Source organism: Arvicanthis niloticus, chromosome 30, assembly GCF_011762505.2.
Source record: "Arvicanthis niloticus isolate mArvNil1 chromosome 30, mArvNil1.pat.X, whole genome shotgun sequence".
Classification (NCBI taxonomy): domain Eukaryota; kingdom Metazoa; phylum Chordata; class Mammalia; order Rodentia; family Muridae; genus Arvicanthis; species Arvicanthis niloticus.
In genome coordinates this window covers 21859290-21879311 of record NC_133438.1, presented here as the reverse complement: position 1 = coordinate 21879311, position 20022 = coordinate 21859290, and the positions used below count along the sequence as shown (strand labels likewise).

The 20022-nt window shown below is 41.2% G+C and overlaps 1 protein-coding gene and 1 long non-coding RNA gene across 19 annotated transcripts in view; one reads left to right on the top strand and one right to left on the bottom strand.

The window, feature by feature from the left end:
- The window catches only part of LOC143441033 (uncharacterized), a 32172-nt gene extending 20118 nt beyond the window's left edge, over positions 1-12054 (bottom strand). For 15 of the 16 annotated variants that reach the window (XR_013108274.1, XR_013108288.1, XR_013108280.1 and 12 more), the window contains exons 1-2: positions 11819-12054; positions 9159-9257 (exon numbers count right to left, since the gene is read on the bottom strand). This is a non-coding gene — a long non-coding RNA (uncharacterized LOC143441033). The remainder of the gene's footprint in view (positions 1-9158; positions 9258-11818) is intronic. The other variant, XR_013108278.1, reaches the window with a different exon arrangement.
- Positions 1-20022, top strand: part of Pde7b (phosphodiesterase 7B) — a 313578-nt gene that overhangs the window by 241762 nt on the left and 51794 nt on the right. The gene's annotated exons all lie outside the window — the stretch shown is intronic.

Sequence of the window (20022 nt, the reverse complement as noted above, 5' to 3'; positions counted from 1 at the left end):
TGTCAGTTCCTGGGGGGAAGGGGGGTGTCTTAGGAACTTAAACTTTTAGACCACGATTCAAAATGGAAGTCCTATTCCAAATAGTTTGTCTCTCTTGTGTTGTGGTCCACCCCATGGGCAGCTTGTACCATAAAAGCTTATACACAGGCGCAGGAAGTGCTGTTGAGTGGTTGGTTCGGGTCCAAGCTTATTGTGAGTACCTATACAAAACAGTTCTACTAACTTCTATCATGATTGGTTTCAGGAACAAAACAGAATATGTAATCAATCTTGGCATTACAAAGTTTCCTAGTAACAGCAGAACATATGAGAAAGTTTCCTGATAATGGCAGGCTAGCCAGGTAACATTTTACCTAGGCCTTAACATTTCATGTAGGCTTTAACAGTTGTGTAATAGGATGAAGTGTCCTTTGGGTATATGCCCAAGAGTGGTATAGCTGGATGTTGAGGTAGATAGATAAGAGAAAGAGAGAGATTAGATTTTTTAATGTTCAGTATCCACTAGAAATATATATTTTATGAAACAAAGCAATATCACAATAAAGAACTTGAAATTACTACACTAAACCAGAAAACAGTAGGAGTAGCCATCTTGGCAAGCTGAGGAGTATGAGGTAGGGTGACTACCATAAACTGTATTTGATGAAATGTGTATAGAATTATTCTGTTTCTTTATTCGTTTGAGACACAGATTTTTACTTTGTAGCCCAGGTTGGCTTTCTACTTATGGGAAGTCCTCCTGCCTCAGCCTCCTGAGTTCTGGGATAACAGCTATAAGATATGCTGAGCAGAAAATTAGAATGGGTGTCCAAATTTGAACTTTTATATTCAAGATTTGGTAGGAAGGAATTACAGACGGCATTCTGCAAAGATAGCTTATCATTTAAAGATGAAATTTATTTCAAAGGGCATGAAATCAAGCTCACTGATTCAAACAGCCCCTTACACTGGATAAAGTTTTTAAACAAAGGCATTCCACATCATTGTGCCTACTTTCCCACTCAGAAAGCAAGCAAACAAAAACACACCAAAGAGCAGGTGAGCGGTTCGTTGTAAGGAAGTGAAAGAGTTAAGACCTAGCTGTCTGGCATCCTTTCTCACTCACAAAGGAAGTCCTTTGTGTAAACTTTACCCTAAAGACATAAAAACTGAATTTCCCATTCAATGACTTTTAGCTTTGGGCTGAAGAACTGAGTCAGATTGAGTGCTGGATGTGAGACAATATGAGAAGCCACCAAGTACAGTGGTCATGAATTTGTGGCAGTATTTCTCAGACCCAGCTGGCCACAGCAGTGAGCCATCAGAATACAAGGGAGACCAACGTAGTAATTCCACCAACCATGCAGAGGTGACCCCTGCTCTTCTCAGCAGGGTCTCTACTGTGGCGTCCAGTGTCTTCCCCACTGGGTCCAGCAGATACAAGCCTTGCCTGGCTCTCCTCCTGCTTCCCCCTCTCACACCTCAGTCACTATAATACAGAGCTAGAAGTCACACACCGGTGTGACTCCCCTGTCCTCACGCTCGCAGAGGCTCTACAGGTCACAGAACCTATGAGGAACAGGCAGCCAGGAGAAGGCTCACCTGCGTTCCCATCTGCAGCTGGCCATCTGCCACGGGAAGACAGCTGTGGCTGCCCCTAGCTCACTCCTGGGAAAGGCTGGGAGTGGGAGAATTGCCACTACTGCCATTCTCCTCACTGCAGTTCTGGAGCTGACAGTTCTGGTGGCTTTTCTCTCAAGAGGCCTCAAGGCATTAGGCAAATCGAGCATTCTGACCATTACTCGGGCTGCAAATCCACACGCCTCTTTTTCCTCTGTTCCTCATCCCATTCGTGTTCTTGCTCATTCATTTATATCCTAAATCTTCTGTTTTTGGAATTCTTGGTTTAAAAAAAAAACATAAAACATACTCTCTTTAAAACAATTTTCACTTTGAAAGACACAGGACCTTCTACTATATTTTTAAAGAGGAGCAATTTACATTTATTAAGCAATACTGCACACCAGGCTGTGGGCTATAGGAGACAGAAGATGATAGAGAGAGACAGAGAGAGGGAGGGAGGGAGGGAGGGAGGGAGGGAGGGAGGGAGGGAGGGAGAGAGAAGAAGAAGAAGAAGAAGAAGAAGAAGAAGAAGAAGAAGAAGAAGAAGAAGAAGAAGAAGAAGAAGAAGAAGAAGAAAAGAGAGAGAGAGAGAGAGAGAGAGAGAGAGAGAGAGAGAGAGAGAGAGAGAGAGAGCCAGCCAGCCAAGGTTGGGACCAGCTCACTAAAGCAGGCCCACTAACTGGAGGGCCCAGTGGAGACAGCCCTGGGCATTCCAGTGGATGGCCCATGAAGAAAGAGATATTGCATTAGGACAATGATTGGGTTTTTAAAATAAGGGTGTTTAAAGCTGTTTTCAAAATTCAGACAAGGAGGTAGGGAAATTCCGGGTTCCTTCAAAGAGTAAATGTCCCCAGAGACTAGATTTCAGGCATAGTCAACAAAGACTAAGGTAAATGGTGGCTTGAAGGGAAGAAAATTGATGTAAATCAGTTGAAACTCCTGGCAAGGCTATGCAGTTGGTGTGAACCAGAACAAGAACCTTCTAGAATGCCATTCTGCTATTTGCATTTTAAACTGACTGTGGGAGATAATTGTCCATAAAGTACAAAGCAGGTGTAAGGGCTCAGGTGTGAATCTCAGTCCCTACGTAAAAGCCAAGTGTGCTCATACACACCTGGAACCATAGTGTGAGCAAAGCAGAGACAGGCAGGTCCTCAGAGCTGGCTAGTCACCCAGCCTACCCAATCAGTGTGCTCTGGGTTCAGTGAGGGAATTCTGTCCTAAACATAACATGATGAGCCAAAGTGGAGGAGAACCAATATCAACACTGGGCTCCACATACACATGGACACATGTGTGCACATGCACACATACACACACACATACATGTGTGAGAGAGAGAGTAAAGGTAAAGAAAAACATTCCGTCTCTCACATCTTTTACAGAGAATTTAATATTAAAAGTAGTTAACAGATAATTGGTCAATTACTTTTGAGTATATTACAAAAAGACTTCAACGTCCCACCCTAACTTCCCATCCTAACACCAAAACAGTTTTAGAAAGATCCTTCATAAAACCCACAGACAGGCCTTGAAGTACTTTGTTTCAATGGTTTTATGGAGACTCTAGAGTCTCTGACAGGAAGACGCAGCAAGTAGAAGATGCCCAAACTGGAGGAGTGTGTGATCCCAACACACGGTAAAAGGGAGAAATGACTCCAGAAGGTTGTTCTCTCTCTCTCTTTCACACACACACACACACACACACACACACACACACACACTAAATTAAAACATTCTTAAAGGAAAGTCTAGGACCTTAATTCATTATTAGCACAATTATAATTGCGTAATTATGCAGTGATAATTGTAAATTGTAACTCTAGAATTAGCTGGTATTTATGGATAGTGTTCTGTGGGCTAAATACTTTAATATGTAAAGCCTTACTTATTCTCTTGGCAATGTGGTAGGTCCTGCTAATTATTATAGTCCTCAACTGAAACCAGAGGCAATGGAGTCCCCGAGTGTCGAAGGCCACCATAATTTGTGGGTCACAACAAGTTGGGAAAACCTCACAGCAGACTCCTCTACAGCCCACACAGCAGCATCCTTCTGCCTTCCCTATTGTTGAGACATGTTATTCTTTATTCATTTATTCACTCAGTGTGTGTGTGTGTGTGTGTGTGTGTGTGTGTGTGTGTACACGTTGGCATGTACATGTGCATGCAGAGGCCAAAGATTGACACTAGATATATCCCTCTGTCAATCTTCACCTTACTTTTTGAGTCAGGGTTTCTCATTGAAGCTGGAGCTTACTAATTCAGCTGGACAAAAAGCCCCAGGGACCTTTCTAACCATACTTGCCCGCCCTGGTCCAACACCATTGCTCATTTTTTGCGTGGATGTTTAGGGTGAAACTCGGGTCCTCATGCTTGCCCAATAAGAGTGTTAGAGACTGAGTCATCTCCTCAGTGAATTTTTGCTGAGTATCTACTATGTATCCAGGAATGGTTATCACTGCTTCACTCTCGCAATAGAAAGAAATAATAGTTTTGAATGACTTCATAAAAAAGTCTTCTCCAATGTGTTTGTCCCTCTTGATTATAGAAATTATTAAGAGCCAATGCCAGGTCTCCAAAATGTTGGCACTAGTCTTTATCCACTGGAAAATATCACTTATGTGTTTGGTTGGTTGGTTGGTTGGTTGTTTGGTTGGTTGGTTGGTTGGTTGGTTAGTTGGTTGGTTGGTTAGTTGGTTGGTTGGTTGGTTTTTTGTTTGTTTACTTGTGTACTTGTACATGTGTGTGAGTGGATGTGGACTCCAGAGGAGAATGTTGGACCCTCAGAACTGGAATTACAGCCATTTCTTGAACAGAGGCTTGTGACATGGGCACTAAGCAACTGTACTTAACTACTGAGCCATTTCTCTCAAGATTCATGCAAACACAATCATTTATATAATTGAATAGATTAAGACACCTGGGGGCTGGAGAGATGGCTCGGCAGTTAAGAGCACTGACTGCTTTTCCAGAGGTCCTGAGTTCAATTCCCAGCAACCACATGGTGACTCACAACCATCTGTAATGGGATCTGATGTCCTCTTCTGGTGTGTCTGAAGACAGCCACAGTATACTCACATATATAAAATAAATAATTTAAAAAAAAGACACCTAAGCAAGAAATGTTCTTTTAAAATGAGGGTTGTTTACTATATTTCGACATGAGGAAATCCTAATCAGTTGAATGTTCTCTTAATTGAGAACTGCCAAACATGGATAACTTGTCTGAAAAGAATTATAGCATAGCTCAAAACTCCTAACCAGGGAAAAGAGCTAATTGTGGCATAACTCACTTTTTCTTGGGTGACTCACAAACTCTCCCAATCTTAAAGTGGTTCTGAGTGAATTCTTTTAAATGGCAGTTGTTAACTGGAACCTCAAAACAAACTTGTGAAGAATTGGTTCCTCTTGTTATTGAAGTTCTATTCACTGAGCCAAGAAAGGCTAGTGGAGTCACCTGAGATTTTGAGAATAATTGGTAGCAGCGTGTTCTGGTTTCAGATCGTTGGGGATGACTAACCAAAGAACACAATGGCTGAGTCTCCTCTAACTCTAATACCTGGATCGGTAAGAAACACCCACAACGTGGGATTAATAAAGATGTGTCACCACAGTCTTGTGACAGTGATTCTTTTAGAATAATTTCTAACTCTCTATTGAGTGTCTCTCGACACCTTAAATCACCTTTTAAGATAATGTGAAATGTCTTAACGGAGACTATTAATAAATAAGTAGCTGTACTTCTTTCAATAATGACTGAGGGGAACAGTAACCATTTGCCGATAGTATTAATGGCATAGATAACAGAAAAGAATAACTCGAAGGTGATTTAAGGACAATGTGAGTTATATAAGAGAAATGAGATCTTGGTATGAAAAGTTAAAAGGAAATTCTTCAACTCTGCTACTTACATTGGGGATAAAGTTATCAACAGGACTAAAGAGAGCATGCAAAAATATCAACATGTTAATACATTTTTAGAAAAACTATACAAACCAGAAAGCAGTAAAATTGCTTTGCTACAGAAATGCAGTTGTCAAGTGGAAGAATACAGTGAGTGTATCTTACAATGCTGTGCTGCAGTCATCTAATTGGTGTGGGATTCAATGCCATCTCCCCATCTTGGTCCTTCTTAACGCATGGATATCAGTCTTGCTGTCATGTTTATATTATGCTAGTTAAGGATCACTTCCAACAACAAAAGAATTTCACTGTTCTATTACAGTGCTCAGAGCAACACTTTGCACATTGTATTCCTGTGCAATACATTGGCAGTGTATTGACTTGACATCTATTGAATAAATAGTCAAAAGTGCTCATTCAAAAAAATTGTTATTACTTATGGCATATTCTGTTCTTACTGACATGGTGCATACATGGCTTCAGTAGTGGTCAGAGAGTTTGCCCCGTTACAAAGAAGTTCTCCAAAGATGAGATCATCCTGTATTTTTTTTTTTTCTGTCTTTCGTTGTTTTCACAAAATAACTCAGGCTGGGTACTATAGGCATAGATTTTTCACAACCTACTTTAATAAAGGTTCAACCTCTGCTCTAGCCCACCACCCAGCTAAGGCAGTGGAAAAGAATGGTTATTAGGATATGGGAGAAATGGACCTGTTTAGAAATAGTTCTTTGGGACGATTCCAGTTCTCAGTCCAGTCCACCAGGCAGACACCACACAGGAAGCAGCAGCAGCAGCTCAAGCCAGACAGAACCATGAGGCTCGTCAACCACGTGAGTCTGCAGAATCAGCAAGAAGCTGCAGGAATCTCAGGAGTTCTTTGGTGGGTTTCTCTCTATGACGCCACTACAAACGAAGGTCAGCAATGCAATCTAAGGTGAACCAATACATCCACCGTGCTATCAGTGAAGACTAGCGAGGTGGAGCAAGGTGAACCAAAGCTCAAGCTCCCACTGTATGTGAGGTCATATTTATATTCTTTCTGAACATCATGTGTCCTTTCATGTATCTGCTATAGCAAAATATCCTTTCACCTGTCTGCCCCAGCAAAATATCATTATAACCTGAGTCTCCAAAGAAACCAGAAATGTCTACTTTAGGGTACTTTATAGAGAATGGAAGTTTATTTAACTCCATGTTAGAAGCTCAAGATGATAAGCAGTGTATGCTCAGCTCTAGTGAGGCCCCAGGCTTAGGTCCTGCAGTAGAACAAGAACAGAGGCAAGAGAGGCCAGTCTTGTTGTCTGTAATAACCTTCTCTCAACAACTCTCCAGGGTCCCATGAAAACCACCTACAGGCTTAGGATGTGGCTAGAGGCACACCTCAAAGGCATGAAGTCCCATGGAGGTGAAGGTGGAGGCAGGAAGATCAGAAGTTCAAAACCATCCTTAGATACACAGGAAGTTCAAAGCCGATGTGGGCTACTGAAAGACAAACAAGCAAGAAGGAACCATCCTAAGCTTTTGTCTTCAATGACCTAACAACCTCTCAGTAAGACCCATCCCTTAAAGGTAACATCACCCAAAACTGCCACACTAGGACCAAGCATCCAACACTTAGAGAGTGCACCATATCCAAGCCCGATCCAACCACATAAAACCATACTCACACCATAACAGGTATCTTCATGGAGAAATCCGTATCCAATGGTATAGGGTTATAACTAGATATACTCCATTCTACCTTCAAGGCATTTGTATTTTTATAAAAACCAGTGTTTAGGATACGGTGGAAGCCTGGTATGGCAGTATCTACCTGCAGTCTTATTACTTGGGAGGCTGAGGCAAGAAATTCTTGAATTTAGGGCCAGGGCTACACCATATATGCCAGACCAACCTGAACTCAATAAGAAGACTCTACCTCTTAAAAATGAGCATTGATTATGAGAATGTATTTTGATAAAAGGAGAATGCCTCATTTTTAAAGGACATAATTAAAGAGTATGAGCCAACATTCTCAGTCCTCAAGTCTTGTTTCTCAACCCTTTAAATCTTTATAGCAACAATCCACAAAGGGTAGAAAAATATGATATTTTGTTACACAAACAACCTTTTCTAAATTTGCTTTAATCAGTATATGTTTACCTTACTGTATACTAGGAAAGTCTGTTTTATTGATGCTAAATTTTAAAAGCATACAATCAATGCATACATTATAATTTATTGGAGTTGAAGAATGATACTGGAAAAAAACTTGTGGTGTAAACAAATGTAAGGGAAGATATGTCAGAGGTTAGTGTATGAGTTAGATTCAAACTCTTGAGGGGGTGAGTGTTTATCTGCATATAGGTACGCCACATGGCAGTGTCCCTGGGAATGTAGAAGCCCTTAAGCACCCCAGTATGTGTCTGGTGATGAAAACCCAGTTAAAGATCGTGGTAGCCTTGTCAGGGTCTTTTCCTAAACTGGAGGGAAAGTCCTGGAAAAGTCCTGTCACACACGCCCTGCTTCTGTGCTCCACCCCATGACCCACTGCTAAAACTGCCCTGCCTTCGTTTGCAAGTTACCTTCCTGAACAGGGGAGGCTGCTGTGCTATGGAAAAGAGAAACCCTCCAGCATATATATATATATAAAACAGAGCCTCAAAGTCAGGTATCCTTCTACTAAATTCCATTCTGACCCTTTCCATCATTTTGACAAACAAAAATGCTCCCCAGAACTCCTCAAATGCCTCCCAGGGAGTAATGCCCCCTACAACTCATAAATCCTAACAGCACATCCCCACAGGGTTGATTTGTGCCTTAAACTATTCATTACTAATGTGTGAAGAAGCCACTTGGCCATTTATTTTTAAGTTTAAAGTATCTTTAAGCAGCTTCTAAAATTATTGCAATGCTGCCCCATTGTCGTTATTATAGAAGTGTTATTGCTGCAACATCATTCAGCCTCTCTTTTGACTTAAAGTTGGTAAAAAAGTAAGTATTTTTATTTGCATTCCAGATGCTGCTCTTCTCCCGGTCCCCCTTCACAAAGTCCCTCACCCAATCTCCTTCTCAGGGTGCCCCCGTCCCTGCATCCTCCCATCCTGGTGTACCAAGTTCCCTCAGAATTAGGCAGATCCTCTCCCACTAAGGCCAGACAAAGCAGCCCTGTTGGGGAATAGATTCCACAGTCAGGCTACAGCTTTAAGGACAGCCCACTTCTCCAGCTGTTGGGGGCCCAGATAGAGACTGAGCTGCACATCTGCTACATATGTTCTTGGGGGGAGGGGTGTCCTCAGTCTAGCTCTCTGTTTGGTGGTTTAGTCTCTGAGAGCTCCCAGGGGTATTGAATCTGTTGGTCTTCCTGTGGGGTTCTTATCTGCTTCAGGGCCTTCAATCCTCAAAACAAATACTTTGAATAAATCTGACATGCACTATAACTAGACATCAGGTAACAGACAATCACACATTTTAAGTGACCTGAGCTTCCTGGAGCTATACATTTTGATGGCACAGCTTTGAAAGTCAGGCTCCTGGAGGATTATTAAGTGGTTTTCAGCCAAGTCACACTGAGAAATTTGCAACCACGACATTCAAAACCACTCACAAGAAAGAGAAAGAAGTCATGAAAACGTTCCAAGCTGAAAGACCTTGAACTTAACTGTACGTCTGACCTTTGTCCCCATCATGATGTCTCTGACACTCTGAAGAAAAGATCTGGATGTTCTCCCAGTAGCACAGGCCTGAGTCTTCATCGTCCAGCAGTAGGAAACCTGTCAACCACATAAGGTCACCAAGAGGGCAGACTGCCACTTGTCACTACTGATAGGGTACACTCTGGGATGCTGAAAAGCTAGATGGGTCTTGCTTTTAAGGCCTGAAGTTAGACTAGTTTCAACTCATTTGGAATTCTGTTTAGCATGTGCGTGTGAATCAAACTGTGCCACAGACAGCTCACCTGAGTGACGACTTTACCTCTGCCTCTTAATTGCATCAGAAAACTGATCCATAAAATAAATAACAGGGTCTGTTACATTGACATATACCTTAATTCCAGCATGCCCTTGTGGAAGAGATGCAGGTGGATGTCTCTGAGTTCAAGGCCAACCTGGTCTAGACAGTAATTTCTTAGCTGGCTAAACACTATAGTCAGTCATGATGATGCATGTCTTTAATCCCAGCAGAACTGATTATGAGAACTCATAAAGGGTAACTTTCAAACTCATTTCTGAGTATTTTAATGCTCTCTCTCTGTCTGTCTCTCCCTCCCTCCCTCTCTCTTCCCCCTCCCCCTCCCTTTCTCTTCTTCTTCTTCCTCCTTCTCCTTCTCCTTCTCCTTCTCCTTCTCCTTCTCCTTCTCCTTCTCCTTCTCCTTCTCCTTCTCCTTCTCCTTCTCCTTCTCCTTCTCCTTCTCCTTCTCCTTCTCCTTCTCCTTCCTTCTCCTTCTCCTTCTCCTTCTCCTTCTCCTTCTCCTTCTCCTTCTCCTTCTCCTTCTCCTTCTCCTTCTCCTTCTCCTTCTCCTTCTCCTTCTCCTTCTCTCTCTCTCTCTCTCTCTCTCTCTCTCTCTCTCTCTCTCTCTCTCTCTCTTTCTCTCTTCCTTTCCCATCTCTTTCTAAGCTCTGTCTTCTCACACCCTCTGCCCTACCCAACACCCACATTTACATCCCAGACACCATCTTACCCCTGTTTCTATGGAGTGATGGACTCCTGAGTCTATCAAAGGAGGGGCCAGGAGGGGCCAGTAACATTATGTTCTGGAGAGTGGAGCACTCATTAGATTTCATGCTCACACATTTCTGGATATTTTGTGCTAAAGCCTTCCTTATTCATTGCAATGAAAGTGAAGGGGGCATTCTACCATGTTCCCTTAAGGGAGAGCAAGCCTGCAACACTCTGTACACTGTGTGCTCAAGGCTTCAGTTCTCCACAGAGTTAAGTAAGTGTTCAGTGGGTGTTTGTAGGTAGGCCCTTTCCACACAGCTGGAAACGGTCCATTCACAGCTCAAAAGTGTCCACTGCACACCTTGAGAACTACCAAAGAGGATTAGAGATTAATGGTACGCATCCCTGATTAGAATAGTACTTAAATATTATAAATATAGCTAGAAATATGTAGACCATGTATAAAACTCATCCTTCCTAGAAAGGACAGAAGAAAATGAACATGGCCATGTGGAACATCAGGCAGTGTCCCTTTGGCTATAATTTTAGGAGATTTAGGCCCCCTAAAAACCCTTCAAAATGGTTAAAGCAGACAGCTATGTATATCCTGTCAGAGTTTTATTCTGATCAGCCTGTTTCCCAAGAACACCCCCCCTCTCCATAGCAACTGCTCTGCTCTCTGTACACAGCAAATACGTTCGTCTTGTCCAAAGCTGCAGGCACTAACCAATGTCCGTGACTCTCTTTGGGTAACAACATCATAATCAAATCACATTAAGTCAGTGTCCGTAAGACATGTGTTTTCAATTTTAAAACCCACAAGTGATTTATTATTTATTTCCCAATATTACATTTGTGCATTCAGTGCAATAGGAAAGTTACATGCATAAAATCACTTTCAATTTGTGCTATGTTCTCTCTCTGGCTGTTTTCTGGCTATTTTGGTGGCTGTCTCTCACCATCAGCATACGATGCCCCTCACTCTGACATTCCTGTTCCAATTTCATCTTCAACCTTTAAGCCTTTGTTGAGTTTTAAACACTCATTCTTGAGTTATGTTGAAGTTTTCCTTATTGTTTTTGTGTTACAATGCTTTCGTATAGCAGCATAAGGGACTTGCCCTCTTAATTTTTTGAAGTACACAGTTTTCACTATAAGTTCATTATTGTACAGCAGGTCTCTAGAACTTTTTCATTTTGTGTAGCAGAACTCTAAACCCAGCGCACAGTAATTTCCCATTTCCTCTCTCTCGCCACCTCTCCACCGGCCCTCAACAGCTACCATTCTGAGTTTCACTTGTATGCTTCATTGTATTTCCACATACTTTAAAAAAAATAATAATAAATCTGAAATCTTTTAAGTCCTGATCTATCACTGTGTCCCAGAAAAGAACAGGATCCTGTGCTGCACTGCCACATATACCCGACTCTTTGCCCATGTCCTGTAAAATATGGGATATAATGAACACAGCCTCACCCTCAGGATACGCAAACCCAGGTTCGAATCCCTGCTCTGTTACTTATCTGTCTTGAAGTCTGGAATAAATGACTAATCCTCTCCAAACCCATCTGTAAACAACTCTGACTGGCCAGCTTCACTATCTGCTCTGACGAACATGACCCACCTTCCGAGCTCTTGGTGTTTCTGACTTCCATCATCCCCAAGTACTTACTATTACTGTTGTGTTTGGACTTGTGCGACAGGAAGCCAGTTGCGCTGCTCTGGAGCAAGTGTGCCTGCTGTGTCTTTGCTGTTTGGTGTGTTTCTCATGCAGGTGGGCTCAGAAGCAGCCACAGAAAAGTGAGTCTCTCCTCTCTGCTCCAGTTCAGTGTAAGAATACAGTGCTTTGCCCACTGCTAATACCATGATGGGGCACTGTTCCTTACCCCTGTATAGCATAAAGAGCTGTAGTTGTTGTCACAACAGTGTTGCTATACACATATGGAACCATGGGTCATTGAGGGTGGATCTCAAGGCCCAAGTAGCCGCCTGGATTTCTGTGCTGGTGTAAGCATGGGTATTTAGGTGCAAATAACTGAAGTCAACTACACACATGTATGACTCAGAAGATTCACTCAGATGAATGGAATTGAAGCAACCTTTGACACCTACAAAGGAAAAGGAAACAGCTTACAAATGCCCTTCCTTTCCAAAGAGAAAATGAAATTGTTCCTTTCTGCCAGGTATTAGAGATAAAGTTTCCATCCAGGATTATTCATGGGTAAAGGTATTACAGTACTGATCAAAGAAATTAACTTATAAGTCAGTCGAAGAAATTAACTTATAGTCATGCCAGAAAAAATCACCAGGTTCACAAAAGAAGCAAAGGTTCAAGCTCCTCAGACCGAGGGTTCACCTCTGTCACTGTTGTATAGAGGAGTTTTACCTACTTTGGACTGTTAATTCAATCTGACACCTACCTACCTTGTAGTCAGCAAATGCATGCTGTGCTAGAGAGAAAAAAATTACATCGCAATCAGTAACCACCCCATGCCTTCATTCCTTCTTTTAAATAGACTTTCTAATTTCGTGTGTGTGTGTGTGTGTGTGTGTGTGTGTGTGTGTGTTATATGTGTTTGCATGGAATAAAGACTTTTAAAACCAGGCTCCACAATAAGCAAGACATAATCCTGTCTACAGGGTCTCTCAAAAGGGTTGAACATTTGCCTGCTAAGCTAAGTTACCACAGTACTAACTGGGAACCATGAGGGCTCACAGAGACAACTGAATGCATCTGACCAGAGGGCCAGGAGGCAAGACTTGAAGTGGCTTAATCAAAGGTAGATGGCTATGGAGACGGTGTTAAAGCAGAAAAAATATAGTGAACAACACCAACTGAACCAAGAGCAGGAGACCTGTTTGTCTGCAGGAGTTTGGACAGCCATGAGGGCCAAAGTAAGTGATAATGACTGAATAAAGTAGACCTGAGGGGGCCGCTGAAGTATTTGGCGAAGAGGGCTGACCTGGTAGGAGTTGTGCTTAAGAAATAAATCTGTCAGTGGTAGGTGAGGAGGAGTGGAGACAATGACTAGAAGCGGGGACTTGGTTGAGTATTCTGGGATGGGGGATAAGGTTACAGACAAAGGGAAGGCAGAGGAGCCTTATGTCACATGTTTGGAATTTTTGTAGTGAAACTTCCAGTCCAGATGCACATCCCCAGATAAAACACCGTATTTATTTAAAATACACAAGACTGAGAGAGTTAATACTTCAGTGTTTAGCCTCAGGAGATGCAGAATCCCCTGAAAGTTTAGTCACTTCAATTTACTTACCACAAACCATCGCCCTCAAAACTCTGGATTTGCTAAACATCTCAAACTCAGAAGCAAAGGGTTCTGGAAAACCGCACTGTGCCTGGCATGAATTTCTTCCTCGGGATGAAGGAAATTTGATCTGCTTCCTACAAATTCATTTAAATTTCATTCAAACTGAGATTTTGAAAAAAAAAAATCTTCCTATTGCCCAAAGGAGTCTTAAGAGCTTACTTCTGGTGATTCCTCTCCTTACAAAACGAGCCAATCATTTCCAGCCATTCCCGAGCCCAGAAGTTGGAGATAACATGGGTTATGACGGATTTTTATGATAGGCCAGAATAATAGTCTAAAACCAGTGCTGTCTGGTGCAGCTGAGGGAGATGGGGCATCTCCCTCTCCAGTGCCCGTTCCACAAGCATAGCAGGTGTGGATGCTGTCAAGCAGAGAGCAAGTCCACAGCCCTGTGGCTCAACTCAGCCGTCAATGTCAAGAACATGAAAGTAAAATAGCAACTGAACAGGACTAAATGTTAAAAAGTTAAATCCAGAGAAACCTTTTACCCTGTCTTGTGGAAGACTCTGCTCTCCCTCCTCCTCCTCCTCCTCCTCCTCCTCCTCCTCCTCCTCCTCCTCCTCCTCCTCCTCCTCCTCTTCCTCCTCCACCTCCCACTCTATGGCTATGAAACAAAGTTCTTCTCTCAGTGACAGCCATCAAGACGTCGTGAGTGGATTTTGTACACAGACGAGATGATGTCACAGGGCTTGAATAAGTTCTATTCAAGACCTGAGTTGGGAGAGCTTAAAAATAGCATCTTAGATGATTTAAACTTGACTCTTTCTTAGCTTTGAGTTTTAAAGTGATAGTGTCTGACTTTGGTTTGGCATTCTTTTTTTCTCCTCTCTTTTTTCCCTACATGTCTGTATATGTATGTGTCTCTTCATTGCTGCCGCTGCCGCTACTGATGATGGTGACGATGCTGACATTTTATGTAACTTTACCTCTTCTTTAATCGTCACAACTGGTCTCCTTACTTTTTTATTAAAATCTGAGCCGGACGGTGGTGGCGCACGCCTTTAATCCCAGCACTTGGGAGGCAGAGGCAGGAGGATTTCTGAGTTCGAGGCCAGCCTGGTCTACAGAGTGAGTTCCAGGACAGCCAGGGCTACACAGAGAAACCCTGTCTCGAAAAACCAAAAAAAAAAAAAAATGAGCCCTTCATTTTGCTCTCCATGCAAATGAATTTAGTTTGTATTTTAACTCCAAATAATTGCTCAAGATCTCAAAAGCCACTGGTAATGACTTTGCCAAAAGAATATGTCCAACCATGTGAGAAAAAGTTCCACATCTGATCTTATATATCTGCCTGCCATGTGTCTCCATCCACCATTTTCTGACTCTCAAAAAATACACAAAAAAATTACACAAATACAGCCATTTGTGACTTCCAAGAGGCTGGGGAGATAAACATGTCATATTTTATTTTAAAGGTTTATTTGGCAGCTTCTTTTATTTAATGAATGACTGAAAACTAATGTCCAGAGATGCTAACCTTTGGAAGGTGAGACTTCGATGCAGCCATCATTACACCCGTGAGATTTACTTAAAGCACATGAAAACTAACTAATGCATTTACAATGCAACGAGGAGGGGCCTCGTTCTGGGATGACATCTTTAGTTCTTATCAAAGGGAAATCCACAGGATAAGTTCTAAAAATCCACCAATGCTGTTTTCTGTACACAATTAGATTCCCCCACCCCTTTTAAAATACAGCCTATTTAAAACATTATTTCTGCAGGCAACTGCACCTACACGGTTTCCATCTCTAAACCCTGTGTGTGCTTTCAAGAAAATTACAATCCTGGACATCTCCATGTGCACCCATCCCCATTCTCCAGCTTTGCAGAGAATCTTTGTTGAATCTGAAGCTGCAGTACATGTAATAAGAGAGGCAGCTTGACTGTGAACCTGCTCCTTGTGCTTCAGGACACTAACCGTCAAAGGAATCAACCCAGTTCATCTACGTTAAAGTTGCATTTTGAAAACTGGAATTTGATCCTGGTCTCCTCAAGGTTCAGAGTTCTTGAACTTAGAGTCCATTAGATACAGGAAAGAACTGATTGAGTCCCATCGTTTTGTATTCATACCTACAACTTGCAGGGTATTGTGAAAAGTTAAAGAAAACTAATGAGAATCCAGTCTCCAGACCATGAACTAGGTAAGGAAGACAGACTTATGAGTAAAGTGAGCTTGAACCACATGAGCTCAAGTGAGCACGGAACAGGGGTTTGCTAAGGCAAAGAGAAAGGGCAGGAAACACAGGATTGGCCTTCTTCTCTGTTTTGAAGATCATTGGGAAAATTATTGCAAGACTAAACACAATTTTTTATTACCTTATTTTTTTAATTGGCTTATTGGTGGATGGCTCAGTGGGTAAAGGCACTTGCTACCAACCCTGACAACCTGAGTTCAATCTCTGGAACCCATAAGATAGAAGGAGAGAGTCTGCACACTGTCATTTAACTGTGAGGGGGGGGTGCCTGTGAAATAAATAAATATAATAAACTGGCCTATTATTCAAGAAGGGCATCAGTAATATTTTCTAATCAAATGTTTCCAAATTTAACCAACTGTTAGTTATTTTTACTAATTTGTAATGTTGCGAATATTAATGGACTATACTGTGATATTCTAAAACACACACAGTGGAATGAATTCAGTTTGCATTCGTCTCTCATCTATTTATAATGGTCTAGAAAAGAGAAGCTCAAAGGATCCCAACATAAAGAAATGACAAGGAGAGAAAAATGCTCACACATTTTTGATTACTTCCACTAATGTGAAATTTTGTACCAGGTACCACAAGGTAAAAAGTTTTATCAAAAGATTGCTGACCCTGTATCTTATCAGTCACCTACATCCATAACTGTACATGGTACATAGCATAGTAAAAAGCCTGTAAGAGAAGAAGGAAAAGTTTGCATGGTCACGTATTCGGCAAGGCGTTTAGTGATAATAATTATTGCAATAATTAGGAAAGGAAATCTGAGCACGTTATTTAGGGAATTCAGTTTGTTAAGTGTTCAAAAGTCGTGACACTGGATGCAAGTAGTTATATGTTCATGTCTGCCTGTGTCCAGCTCTGCCCATTTAACAACCATTGCCTTTGTCCTCAGTATCACCTGGGCCACTCTGCAGAGCTGTTAACTAGCCATCATCTGGGAACAGCTGGTGGGGAACTTGTCTGGAGAGCCAGGCATACAGCAGACATCCATGATGTGGACGCACACACACGTTGGTGGTTACGTACTTTTAACTTCTTTCTTCCTACCACACTGACCAGTCCCTACCCAGAGCTGCTACCAAAAGGTGCTCAGAAATGAAGAAGAAATTCCAAAATGTTTGCAATTAAGCCAATCCCAACTTGTGAAATTGTCAAATTACCATACTGGCAGAGCCAATACAAATTCCATAGCCCTAAAATTAGCACTAAAGTCATGCAAAAAAATGTGTTAATACATTCATCCTGGTCATGTTCATAAAGAAAGAAAAGTTAAATTCCACAGTTAGGGGCAATGCTTACATAGCTTAGGCAACAGAAGAGCGTAGGATGACTTCTCCAACTGAGATGCGGACCATTGCACAATGAAAGTCAGACAGACGCACAGGGGAATTGTGCATGCCATTAAACAGACCTAGGATTCGGTTCCTAGGAACACTGTTATGATTCCCTAGATTTTTCTGAGCTGAGTTTAGAAGAGCTACGTAAGACTTAGCTACATTTAAATTGCTGTCCATGATGCATCTAACCTCACTCCTAATTATCAAAAGAAAGGCTACCTGTTTCCTCTGAGTCCTTTTGGAAACATTGATGTCAGAACTTGGTCAATAATTGAATAGCACATTTCAGTACTTTCAAAAGCAGCTCAGAGTGTGAAGTGGTGGTCTCTTTTCAAGCAGTTTTCTAAATGAATTTTTTTTTCTTTCAACTATGCCCTTAGTCTTTATGACTTCATTGCCTCACGGAACACAAAATGGATGTTCCTAAGTCATTGAGGTAGATATAAATCAATTTCTTTTCTGCAATTATTGATGTCCTTCCTCTATAGATGAGGATTGTGTTCTTCCACTCATGATCTTTTGTGCCCTCCACAAAGGTTAAAGCAGAGGGTGTCAGTCCCGCCTGCAGCCTCAACCAGAGCTCCAAGCCAGCCTGAACCACTGAGGAGAAATATGAAACTCTCTATAAAAGATAGAAAGGGACACAATAGTTTTTATTTACTCATAAGACTTTAGTGATTGTGTGTGTGTGTGTGTGTGTGTGTGTGTGTGTGTGTGTGTGTAAATAAATCTAATGTAAAAGTTAAGATTAACTTTAAGATTTTTTTATTAAATAAAAATCAAAGTGAACCAACATTCTGTCTACAGGGGAAAGATATAGATGCTTAGGGAAGGTCTTGTCTTTTTCTTCTCTGGTTTAAGAATAAAGATAGATCTAACATTGGACTATCAGACCATTAATTCATCATCAGATCATTAGCCTGGTAATTTTTCATTATGGTGGTACACACCTTTAATCCCAGCACCTATGAGGCAGGGGCATGCAGATCTCTGAGTTTGAGGCCAGCCTGGTCTACAGAGTGAGTTCCAGGACAGAAGAGTTACACAGAGAAACCCTGTCTCAAAAACTGGTGATTTTAATAAATAGCAATCATTATTTCCTATCATCTATGTTTACCATATGCAGCCCACTTTAGCAGCCATTGCCTTAACTATCATGCCATAGTTATAGCTGCCTCACAGTCATGCTATATACTAAATGAATTCATCTGTGATTTCAGATGGCATATGTCCACCACTCAGGGTTGTCTTATCTATTTCTGATTCCAATATATAAATAAATGCATATTGGAGGTGACACAGACATTTTCCAATAGTGTTTTAGAGTAGGTGAATGTTTACAGAATATAAGAAGGAGGTAGGTTGTGGTGTGGCTGTTTCCTTTTAGGTTTGGCTTATATAATATGGAAATTAAAAACTGATTTCCTTTCTTTATCAAAAGAACTGACTTGATTCTCTATGGAAATATAATCATATTCCTCATTCTTGTGCAGTAAAACTCTTTAAGGAGTTGTCTGTCCTGACACAGTCTCAGATATCTTTCTTCCCGTTTTCTCTCCTCTTAAAGGTGTGTGTGTGTGGGTGTGTGGGTGTGTAAGTACTTTTGTGTGTATATGTGTACATGTGTGTGCATACGTGTGTGTGCATGTGTGTGTGCATGTGTGTGTGCATGTGTGTGTTCATGTGTGTGTTCATGTGTGTGTGCATGTGTGTGCATGTGTGTATGCATGTGTGTGTTGATCTGGAGGTCATACATGGCATCTTGTGTGTGCTATATACATACTCTATCACATCCCCAGCCTTTAAATTTTCTCTTATCAAGTTTTAAAACAAATTAAATTGAACTTTATAATTAAAATGTAATTATCATCTTCAGCTTATGTTGTACCATCCTGTAATCATCTGAAACTTCTTTCTTTGAAATTTTTGAGGTTTTTTTTTTTAATTAAGGTAATGTATACATAAAATTCATACTATTAACCATATTTGAATGTACAATTCAGGCTGATTACATTCATTCAGATCGTTATACAACAATCTCTAAGACATTATCGTCTTGTGTAACTGAAACTCTGTCCCCTTTAAACAGCAGAATTTTTCCTAAAAAAAAATTATGAAGCATTTTTCCCAGTGGAGGAAGGAGCTGGACAATGAGAAGGTAAAGGCGTAGAGAAGGCTCTGCCTTGTAGAAGCATCTACAGCTTATGAAAGGGACTTTCTCATCATAGGAGCATAAATGCCTCCCCCTTCATCTCTCTGGTGGCTTTTATTTTCTATTTTGTACTGAAAAAAACGTAAAAAAATTGTTAGTCATAGTTTTTGAGAAACATTTTTTAAACCCTCCCCCCCCCCAGGTCTGTAATTTTTAGATAGAACAAGTGTCTGTGAATCTGTTCTGTGGCCAGATGGTGTTCCCTTTCTGCACCCTCCACGGAGGCCCTGCTATGTTCATGTCATATATTTTTCATGTAGATTCAAATATGGGGGGGGGGAAACATGCAACATTTCTCTTTCTGGTTTATCTGAGTAACATGATGATCTTGTTTCACCCATTTTTCTACAAACGATGGAATCCAATGGATAGCATGTATGCATGTATGAATGTGTATATGTATGTATATATGTATTATGTATGTATGATTCTGATAGTAAAATACTTTCAAATGTATGGAAATTCTTCAAGAATAGAACAAACGGACACTCTTTCCATCAGTACCAAGCATCGTATTTTGTAGTATTTGCTTTATTTTTTATTGAGGAATTGTACACACCACACCCATTTGCCTAAAGACTACAACCTGTATCTCTCAAGGAACAAGGAGATTCTCTTACAGAATTCCCTTATCACAGTTTAAGAAATTCACAAATACAGTGTTATCCACACATAGACAATCCCACATTCGAATTTGACAAGTTATCTTAATAATGTTGTTTATGGACACTTTGTTTCTACTCCAGACACCAATTCGGAACCACACATTGCACTTAGTTCAGTATTGCTGG